Raw genomic sequence first — 12,050 nt, 5'->3', positions numbered from 1 at the left:
CCACATCAGGCTCCCTGCTCAGCGGGGAGTCTGCTTCTCCCTCTGCTTCTCCCTCCCCCTGCTTGTGCTCTCTGTCTCAAATAAATAAATAAAATCTTTTTTAAAAAGAAAAGGACAAGAGATAACATGTATTGGTTAGGATGCAGAAAAATGGGAACCCTTCTGTAATGTTGGAAGGAATGTAAATTGGTACAGCCACTATGGAAAACAATATGAAGGTTCTTTAGGAAATTAAAAATAGAGCTACCACATGATCCAACAATCCTACTTTGGTGTATATATCCAAAGGAAATAAAATCACTATCTCAAAGAGATTTCTGTACTCCCATGTTTATTTCAGCATTATTCACAGTAGCCAAGATATGGAAACTTTAAGTGTCCATCCACAGATAAATGAATAAAGAAAATATAGTGAATATAGTTAATAATATATTACATACTTAAAATTTGCTAAGAGAATAGATCTCAAGTGTTCTCACCACACACACATACACAATTTTAACTATGTGAAGTGATGGATGTGTTAATTAGTTTAATTGTAGCAATCATTTCACGATGTATACATATATCAAAACATGTGCACCTTAAATATATACAATTTTGTCAATCATACCTCACTAAAGCTAAAAAAGATAAAGGCAAATTCTAATAAACTAGAAAATAGAAAAAAAAAAACAGAAACAATATGCTAAGTGAAAGAAGCCAGATACAAAAAACTACATATTGTATATGATTCCTTTTTTTATATACATGACTATAGTTAACACACAATGTAACATTAGTTTTAGGTGTACAACATAGTGATTCAACATCTCCACAGATTCACCACAAGTGTAGCTCCCATCTATCACCACACAACGGTGTTACAATACCATTGACTATATTCCCTGTGCTGTACCTTTTATTCCTGTAATTTATTCATTTCGTAACTGGAAGCCTGTATCTCCCACTCCCCTTCACCCATTGTGCCCATCCCTCTCCCCTCTGGCAATCGTCAGTTTGTTCTCTGCTTTTATAGGTCTGATTCTGTTTTATGTTTGCTTGTTTATTCATTTGTTTTGTTTGTTGGAATCACATGTAAATGAAATTATATGGTATCAGCCATAGTAACATTTTTCTAGATATGTCTCCTAAGGCAAGGACAACAAAAGCAAAAATAAATTATTGGGATTATGTCAAAATAGAAAACTTTTGCACAGCGAAGGAAATTAGTCCATAAAAGAAAAAGGCAACCTATTGTATGAGAGAAGATACTTACAAATGATATATCAAATGAGTCAGTATCCAAAATATATACAGAACTTATACAACTCAACACCAAAAAAAGCAAATAACCCAATTAAAAAATGGATAGAGGAACTGAATAGACATTTTGCTAAAGAAGACATACAGATGGCCAGCACACATGAAAAGATTCTCAACATAACTAATCATCAGAGAGATACAAATCAAAACCACAATGAGATATCACCTTACACTGGTCAGAATAGCTAGTATCAAAAAGACAAGAAATAAAAAGTATTGGTGAGGATGTGGAGAATAAGAAACCCTCGTGCATTTGTGGGAATGTAAATTGGTGTAGCCATTGTGGAAAACAGTATAGACTTTCCTTGAAAAATTAAAAAATAGAAATGTCATATGATTCAGTAATTCCACTACTGGGTATTTATCCAGAGAAAATAAAAATGCTAATTCAAAAAGTTATATATACCCATGTTCATTGGATCATTATTTACAATAGCCAAGATAAGAAAACAACCTAAGTGTCTATCAATAGATGAATGGATAAAGGAGATGATAGATAGATGATAGATAGATAGATAGATGATAGATAAATGATAGACAGATATAAAATTCCATATATATATATATATATATATATATATATATACATATGTGGAATTTTAATATTACACAGTCATAAAAAAGAATGATATCCTGCCATTTGTAACAGCATGGATGAATCTAAAGGGTCTTAATGCTAAGTGAAATAAGTCAGAGAAAGATATATGATTCCATTTTTAAGAAATGTTCAGAAAATACAAATTTATAGAGACAGGAAGCAGATTAGTAGTTGCCTAGAGCTAGGAGTGGTCACAAAGATTGACTGCAAATGAGCTTAACAGAATTTCCTGGAGTGATGGAAATGTTCCAAATTTGTACTATAATGATGATTGTGTAATTCTATAAATTTACTTAAAAAAAACCCCATTCAATTATACACTTACAAATGGTGGATTTTGTTGTATATAAATATGCCTTGTGAAAAATAGGGAGAAAATCATGTGATACAAGGTCAATCTCTTTCTTAAAGATGGGCTGTGAAGGATGTGGAATTTGTTCAGACCCACATACAAAATTAATTTAAATGATCAGGAGTATATCTTCAAAATACTGGAGAAATGATTAGCAATTGCAATAAGGCATCATGCTGATAAAACTCTGTTCAATATGCTGATATTGGCACATTAAGCCAGGTTGCCCACCCTTATCATAATGTCTTTGGACAAACCAGGTATAACTGTCAACCTATTCTAAACAATGTCTATTTTTCTTCTTCTTACTAGGAGAATAAGGCAAATTAGAACGCTTTCCTGAGGTCGCCCTCCTACAATGGTCACATTCATTGATATCCCTGTAATATATCATATACAGTAACTTGCTGAAAATTACCCAGTTTTCTAAGTAATTTGGGGGCTTGCACTCAAGACTAGGATAAATGCACAATTCCTTTCCTTTGAAACCCCAGAGCAATTTCTCACATATTCCTGCTCCAGAATTACAAGAACATTTCCTTTTTGTTGTACTCAGATGAGCTCCTTCTTCATGAAATATACTACATATTACTTTGAAATGCATGGTGAAGGATGCCTTCCGCCTCTGTTCCCAAACCCTCCTCCTTCCTGTTTCTTCCCCCCTGCTCCTATGGAAGGAAGGATGTAAGACGTGCCAGGGCTATTCTTTCTCCTCGAAGTCTTCAATCCACTTTTTTAAAAGAATCCCTAAAGAATTTTATTTCCTGTTCTGGTTTTCTTTTCAGGATCCATTTATCAAGAGCTTAATAATGATATATGCCCACTCTGGACTTTTGCCCCAATGTCACACGTACTGCACACTTAGAGATAAGTCTATGGGGTCAGCAATGTGGAAAGCCCTGCAGATTGACTCTTAGGAGTCATCCAGCTCAGCTCCAGCTCTGAATGTCATCATGATCGGACTGGGAAAACAAGATGCACATCTAAGAAACCACAGAGAATCAAGTTACTCAATTGAATTGCCAGAGAACAGAAAACAGTGTCTTAAATGGTTTCTTGAAAAAATATAACTAGAGACAAAGTTTTGAGTGCAGGGAGTTTATTTGAACAGCAATCCCAGGAAGTACACTACCTAAATCAGGAAGTATGAGTAATGGAAAGGCGCTACCAGAGCTGACCACCGAGGGCAACTGACATGCTCTTTCCTGCTTGAGAACTCAGGGAGACATCATGAAATATACCAAATTGTCTCACTCAGCACCCATCCATCTTTGGCTGAGGAAGGCGGGAGGTGTTAATTCCCCAGCATTTCCAGCCTACCTTGTACAGGGGCGGGAAGAAGCCCTCAGGCAGAGGACTGCCTGTGCTTGCTGTAGGATGCCATCTGCAGGAACTGGAAAGGGGAATGTCAGGGAGTTACAAGCAGAGCCAACACTGCTACAGTCAGTGAAGACTTTGTGAAGGATGGCATTTCAGATTCCTTAAACAATGCACTGTGAATTGGTCGAGAAAAATAGCCTGAGTGAGAAGAGAGAAGAGGGAACTGGGAGAGGGTGACAGCAAGAATCCCAGGCAACTGCCTTTTACAAGTAGCCTGTTATTTAAGTGGGGGGATATTACTTTTATCTTAGAATCTTTGTATTTGTAGGAATTAATCATCTCATGGTACACAGATCAGATTAAACTCGCATCAGAAAATGAACAGTTCTTGGTTCAGAAAGAAAGCAACTTGGGAAAGGAAAATCCTAAATAAAATTCATGTGTTAGGAAGTAAAAACTTGAGCAAAGGCTAATACTTACAGTTTTTATTATATAGCAAAGGAATGAACAACATTGGCCCTTAAGTCAAGTCAAAGGCCTATGAAGTACAGATGTTCCTCAACTTATGAGGGGGTTACATCCCAATAAACACAAGTTGAAAATAGCACAAGTTGAAAATACACGTAATACACCTGACCTCCTGAACATCAGGGTTTAGCCTAACCTGCCTTGAACATACTCAGAATACTTACCTTAGCCCACAGTTGGGCAAAACCATCCAACACAAAGTCTATTTGACAATAAAGTGTCAAATGACTCATGTAATGGGCTGGAAACTGTACTGCAAGTGAAAACCAAAATGGCCGCATGGGTACAGAGTGGTTGTTGGTGTCTCGGTTGTTTTCCCTCATGATGTGGGCTGACCGGCCGCTGTGGCTGCCACTGCCCAGCAGCACGAGGGAGGATGAACTGCATCTCGCCAGCCCAGGAAAAGATCAAAATTCAAAATTCAAAGTACGGTTTCTACTGAATGCCTATTGCTTTCACATTGTTGTAAAGTTGAAAAATCATGGGACCATCCGTACAAAGTACATAAAGCTTAATCCAAGAATATGTTTTCAGGATGTCTCAGACAGTGCCCTTCAAAGGGGCTTGTATATAAGAATCACCTCTGACATGTCTTTAAAACCACAGATGCCTGAGCCAAATACCCAAATGTTTTGATTTAGAATCTCCTGGGGTAGATCCTAACTACCTGCATTTTTAAGATCCATAGATAATCCTAAAAAGCACCCTGGGTTGTGAACCACTGGTACAGAACAGAATGAATTATGAGTCCCATAACTTATGCAGTTGGACTGTGGGGGATGCCTGGGAGAAAAGGGAGAGACTGGGAGAGCAACTAGAAATTACCTCTGGCCAGTACATAAAATGGTATAGAGGGGAAAAAGAAAAGAATATGACAACACTAAAGGAAAAGAAGGCTCCCATCCCACTTATATGATGCCAAAAGGGGGTGTAACATGCATCCTGCTAGTTCTATATAGCAAGGCCTGGCTCCCATAAGCCTCAATAACCAGGTGAGAAATGCCCCATAGAGTCTAAGGAAGTGGGACCCATTCAGGGTGAGTGTTAAAAAAAGCAAGGTCAGAGTTAAGGAAGACTTAATGGAAGAACTTCCCATTTCTTTAACCATCCTAAGTAAACAAATACAATCAGAAAGCAACAACTTGGTGGCACGCAGGATGGAGAAAGAGGATTTATCGGCTTCATGGACCAACCACTGATTGAATGTGGAATACTGAGAGCTTTGTTGATTAAATTTATTAATATATTTCTGTGCCAATAGTACTCATAAGAAATGTGTTTAGGGAAAGAGCAGCACTTGATTTAGTGGGTTCCAGCTATAAAGCATACTAAATAAAGAGGATATATAAAAATCCTAATCCTTCAGGCCGACATGCTGTGCAGTAGCAATATTTATATGCTCCAGGAATATATACAATAGTTATATGGGAAAGCGTAATCTAGATGCTTCCTGCTCCACCCTGAAAAACATCAGAACACAAGAAACATCTTATAATGAAAGTGTGAAATGATTTTAGTTTAATTGCACACATGTTCCAAGGTATTAAACACCAAAATGGATTAAACTGCATATTCTGCTCACTGGGCTCAGACCTAGTTCGCAGTGACATGGCTCAATGCACCAAGAAGGTTGGAATTGTGGATAAATACGGGACCCGTTATGGTGCCTCCCTCAGGAAAATGGTGAAGAAGATTGAAATAAGCCTGCATGACAAGTACACTTGCTCCTTCTGTGGCAAAACCCAGATGAAAAGACGAGCTGTGGGGATCTGGCATTGTAATTCCTGTATGAAAACCATAGCTGGTGGCACCTGGACCTACAACACCACTTCTGCAGTCACAGTAAAGTCGGCCATCGGAAGACTGAAGGAGTTGAAAGACCAGTAAAAGCTCCACCATTTGAAACATTGCTAGCCTATAATAAATGGGTTAATTTAGGCAACAACAACAACAAAAAAGGTATATTGTGGAGAGCCCTACAATTGTCCCTCTAGAATCTTGCAAGTAGATGATGGATCTTTCCCAGTCTTATGAATCTCTATATATTGAGTAATAAAAAGTAGAAAAGGGTTTCCAATCATATGCAAGTATTTATTGAGCCTAAATGTTAGCATTGTACTAGGTGTTTGGGGGAATATAAAAATAACAAAACACTTGACCCTTGTCCTCAATGACCTTATATTCTAATAAAGAAGATGAGAGTAATACATCCCATACAACAGCAGCAAGTGAAAACAAATTATGTTGTGTTTCTTTCATTCTAAGATGTCACTAATTATAGCTCATATCAATTTCTTGGATAACAAATTCTTAGAGAAAAGAAGAAGTATATTCATGTCTATAATAATTGTGAGATGTGTCTTAATTCCAAAAACATTAAATTGTGAAAAACATGTATGTTTTATAGTGACAGAAATATGACAGAAATGTTGTAATTAAGAAATACATCATATAATACAGGCTATAATTTTAGCACAAAGAAAAATCAAAATGAGGGAAACCACCACATGCCTTTCTGTATCTGGTTCACATTTAATACTGTCCATCTCTACACTGGATGTTCTGTGGAACTTTACTTATCTTTTTACATGAAACCGTGTCTCCTCAGACTATAAGCCTCCAAGGACAGTAATGGTGTTTCATACTAGTGTTTCTCAAACTTTGCTGCAAATTAGACTCACCTGGGAAGATTTGAAAATCAAAATGCATAGGACACACTCCAACTAAACCAGACTTCAGGGGCTCGGGGCAGGGGGCTGAGCCTCCAAATTGTTTAAGCTTCCTGGACCATTCAAAGATGAAGTCAAGGTTGATACCCATCATTTTATACCTTTTTTCTATCGCCAATATCTAACAGCATTTTTTTCAATAAATGTTTATTGTCAATGATATTTTTTGAAGGAACTAGTTGGAGTTTTAATCATCTTATCTCTCACCCATAAACACACACACATGCAACAACATGCATGAATTCCAGAACTTAATGTTGAGTGGAAAAACTTCAGAAACAAAAAAATATATTCAGTATGATTCCATTCCTATAAAGTTCAAAATAGGCTAAAGAAATCAATGGTGTTATAAGTCAGTTCTCTTGAAAATGAGTACTGACTAGAGAGGCCATGAAATTTGGGAATGCTCCAACATCTTGCTTCTTGATCTGGTAAATGTGTTCATGTTGTGAAAATTCATTGAGCTATACACTTATGAGCTTCTAAATGTATGTTACACTTCAGTTTAAATATTTAATTAAAATAACAAATGAAGCCATTTTAAAAGCTGGCTTTGAACTTCTCAGTAAAGATGATGACATGATCTAAATCACTTAGGCTCCATCTCTAATATGAACAAGATGAACAACAAACAATAGAACCCAGCCTCCCTCAAAAAATTCATCAGCAGAAATCAATTAGAAAAGGCCACGACTGAATGGCACAAAATTCAAAAGCAGAAATAGCTGCAAGCTGAATTTGGAGAATGATCTGTGTATGCATCCCCAAGGGGTGGTATGTATATATAACAGAATTATCAGGAGACCAAAGCCTAGTTCTCCAATAAATGGTTCTTCCCATATCCCAACCCCCAAAATCTCAAGCCACAGAAAAGTGGTTGAGACACAATACGAAAGTCTAAAAATCTAGTTCAGGAAAAATAAGTATGTGTGATCCCCAAAAAAGTCAACAAGAATTCATTAGTACTAAAACTAAATGAAGAGTAATTCTGGTTATGGTTGCACACACTAAACAGGAGCTAGATGAATCATCATGAGAATCATATAACAGACTAGAGATAAATAAATAAAAGTAAGAGGAAAGAAAGTACAAAGAAATAGGGAGAATGAATGGGTGGAGAGAGGAAGGACAAAGGAAGGGGATCAAGAGGAAGTAAATGGAAGAAGGGAAGGAAGGAAGGAAGGAAGGAAGGAAGGAAGGAAGGAAGGAGAGAAGTAGGAAGGGAGGGGAGGAGAGAAGAAGAAAGAGGAGAAAAGGAGGGACAGAGGAAAGAAAGGTATCAACTCCAAGTCCAGAGTCTCTAGCTGATGCATGATTTCCAGATGTGGCACCTCTTCTTGATCCAGAGACCCAGGCAGTAAAAGGACAAGTTATCCGCGCTACCACACATCTAACAGACAGAAATTAAACAAGAATGACCAAACTGCAATAAATAGTTTATTCAGAAATAAACCCTTTCATTTACAGAGAGGAAGGATGGGAGCACACAGCAGCCTCCGGTCCATTGTAAGCCTGAAATCCAGCTGGGAAGATGCTGTGAGGGGCCAAGACTCTGGAGTGGGGAATATTCCTTCATCTGGCTCTGATTTTGTAACCTCTGAAGAGCTCGCCTGTCTACTGTTCTCCAGGCATCTTGCCTCTAGCCTCGAAAAGCATCATCCTTTTCAATTAAACTTCTTTGTTACATCTGAAGAAGGCTTTAAAGCAGTAACTGAGGCAAAAGGATCAAGGCATTTGAGCAGTGAACCAAATAAGTTGGTAAACCTCTACAAAGTAGACATAGACAGAGCTTAGTCAAATATCTTTAAGAAAATTCATTTAGCCAAAGTGAAAAGTTGGTGCAGAGTAATGGCAGCAAAAGGATTTAAGAAATCCTTTGATTTGTCTCCCATTGTCTACAGAATAAAGTCTTAACTCTTAGCCTAATAGCTAGATCCTTCATAAACCAGCACCAACCCGACTTTCCAGTCTTATTTTCCTTGATTTCTTTTTGATTCTATAGAATCAAAATGATAACATGGTAAATTACTCAGAATTAGTAAACTATTAGGAATGTCCCCTCTAAATGAAGTGTGCCTATTTCTTGAGACCTCAATAATAATACTAAATAATAAAGAGTCCTTAGAACATTTCTGCACTCTGAGGATTTCTGCATATAGATAACATTAAGAGTCTGATGAAAGAATGTGAAGGGTTTTGTGCTCCAGACTCCTCCGGGTAATGTTCCATGTTCAGAATCTCTGAAAAAGATGAATTGCTTCACAGCCCTTTAGCAGTGGTTCTCAAAATGGGTAATGTTGCCCCCTCAGAGAAATTTGTTAATGTCTGGAGACATTTTTGGTTGTCACAAATCAGAGGGGGGAAGGCAGAAAGAGCAGGGACTACTCGTCTAGTGGGCAGAGGCCAGATGCCGCTAAACAATCTAGAGTGCACAGAACAGTCCCCCACTCCCTTGATAAAGAATTATCTGATCCAAAATGTCCATAGTGCCACTGCTGATAAATCCTGCACTATAGTTTGGCCTACAAGCCCAAGAATGGACCCCAAAGAAAAAAGGAAATAGAGAGTTAGGAAAAAACAGTCCTCATCACTAACGGGGAGGAGGGGTGTGTTTTTGGCAGAGAGCCCAAGAGAATAACTACACCTGCCTCCATTTCTTCAGCCCCCACACTCTACCCACGCTCTTTCCCATATGTCCCCATAGGCTCTCCGGATCCTGAAGGGAGCATTGCACAGAAGCCAGATGGCCTTGCCTCTCACCCTCTGCTTGTCCACTCCTCTCTGGACTCATTGACTTGACACAAATAATCCTAATTACCATTGCTATTTTCAGCTCAAAGACAGATATTTCTTAAAAGAGCAGGATCATCCTAAGAAGAAAGAAAGAAAGAAAAAGAGAAAGAACGAACTTGAAAAATCCCCAAACTTTAAGTCCTTGGCATTGAGTGCTTCCATTTCATGTCAGGGAGTCTGGACTTGGCCTGAAAGGAAAATGCAACAGAGCGTGCCATCAAAATAACTAGGTCAATTTTCAGCTTCTTCTTGGAAGGCTTTCTGCTCCTTCTCTGCCCTTCCTGCTGGGCCCTTAGCCTGTCTGTGCCAACCACCTTGATTTCAAATAACTGGCTCTCTCAGGCTACATCTCAAAGTCCAAAGGCCCTGGGATTGAACAAATTGCCCACCTACTTTGAATCAAAGAATACAGTCCTTTCCTTCAATGTGGGCATCTGGAATTAGTAACACCTACAATGTGCAAGCACTAGACCACCTGGCGGAGAATGAAATTGTATGTGATGCCTGCTGGCATTCTGGGTTCCGTCCACTGGCTCCATCAGAGCATACCATTGGACCTCGGGACCTGCTAAGTTTCATGCTGTACCTAGGGACATAGTTTCAGGCTCATGTCAGTGGAAAATACATGATTTATCAGGCTTATAAAAAAAATCAAACAATAAAACCAAAAATAAGCCCAAAGTATCAGGTTTAAGAAATCCAAAAGCCAGGAGGTAGGGAGGGAGGGAGAGAGGGAGGGAGGGAGGAAGGGAAGAAGGGGAGGAAAGGAAGGAAGGGAAGGAAGGAAGGAAAGAAGGAAGGCAGGAAGGAGAGGGAGGAAGGGAGGGAGGGAGGGAGGGAGGAAGGAAGGGAGGGAGGAAGGAAGGAAGGAAGGAAGGAAGGAAGGAAGGAAGGAAGGAAGGAAGGAAGGAAGGAAGGAGAGAGAGGAAGGGAGGGAAGGAGGGAAAAACAGATGGATGTCAGGAAAGATTCTTTTCAATCAAACCTTCCCAGAACATGGCATCCAGCTTTTATATAATATGATATAAATAAAGACATCAATTATAGAAGTTCTCATAGTTCTTCAACTATTTCTTTACATATCTCTTTCTACCTATAAACACCTATGTATCCAAGAGAAGGAACTTAATTTTTGTCTTATATACTCAATATGCAACAGAATGCCTGACTCATACGGGGTGCTTAATAAATTGATTGATTCCTAAACCTTTCCTTGCATTCTTTTTTCAAAGACCACCCTCCAATGTTCTCCCAAGGACACCTGTCTCCCAGTGGTCAGCACTCTTTGACCCCATGACCCTACCTACTATACCTACACCGAGTGCATGTTAAGAGCTGGCTCTTCCCAGCTATTTCTTCTATATTAACTGTTTCTTCTATATTAACTGGCTGGGAACTACTTCTTCTATATTAACTGGCTACCACCTACAATCAGTTGGCTAGTGTTACAAACCATGTGGGATTTGTGTCCTAATGAATAATTTTTTAAAAATACCTCCTTTACTTTTAACTATGACTTTTTGAGGACAGTATCCATCCATACTGTATTACTTACTGGTTGACACTGCCCAATTCAACTCTTTCTACCATGCTGTCCTACAGATAGTAGATACAAGCACCTGCTGAACAAATACTCGATTCATTAAAGAGATACCCTCTCCTAGCATCATAGAAGGGACTTATAAAATAAGTGTATCTTTGTGTTGTATTTACATAGCAAACAAGCACATGCTGATTCCCACATAAATTTTTCCCAATGAGAAAAATAAATAGGGAAAAATAAGGGATAAATCATACTAGAAACCATAATGCCACCATCAGCAACAACCTCCGAAAACATGGATGTGTCTGAACTGTAGTAAAATAAAGAAGAATTTGCTCCTAGTTGAAGAGCTTAGGTGTAATTTTCTTAAAATAGGACAAAAAAAAAAAAGTCCTAACTTGATGTGCAGTCTGTCAGGGATGACTTCTTGAGTAAATGAAGTTTTAGAGTTTCTTTTTTAGACATGAAAGTTTGGTGAAGACTTAAGTATTTCAAAGTCCTAGAAGATGAGAGAATGGCACGGAGTCAAGACAGCAAGGCACCCCAGCGGCTGAACCGCTAAAGAAGCTAATGTGGGCTGGACAAAGCAGTGAATAGAAGGAGAGAACAAGAGCAATGTCAGAGACAAGGAAGTTAAGGCATCATGAGTAATGCTATAAAATGGAAAAACTGGGTGAGGTGATCTCTAATATTATCTATCATTCCACAAACACGTGGACACTGTTGCCAACTTCTACGCTGTGCTCGCCTATCAGGACAATGCATTCCCCTCTGTTTGCTCCAGAAGCAGTTGCCAGAAAGCCAAGCTCTAATAGAGTAGAATATGATCACAACTTAAACAACAATCCTTTTGAAGTAAACCTCACGTTCTCAGAATATAAG

At 38.5% G+C, this 12,050-nt stretch overlaps 1 pseudogene; it reads left to right on the top strand.

Moving 5' to 3' along the window:
• The first annotated feature begins 5,709 nt into the window (after positions 1–5,709).
• LOC118546497 (large ribosomal subunit protein eL43 pseudogene) lies at positions 5,710–6,051 on the top strand (annotated as a pseudogene).
• Positions 6,052–12,050: the final 5,999 nt, after the last annotated feature.

The sequence above is a fragment of the Halichoerus grypus genome, chromosome 1 (assembly GCF_964656455.1).
Source record: "Halichoerus grypus chromosome 1, mHalGry1.hap1.1, whole genome shotgun sequence".
Taxonomy (NCBI): Eukaryota; Metazoa; Chordata; class Mammalia; order Carnivora; family Phocidae; genus Halichoerus; species Halichoerus grypus.
The sequence above is the reverse complement of the archived record's forward strand: the minus strand, read 5'-3'. Positions and strand labels throughout refer to the sequence as shown.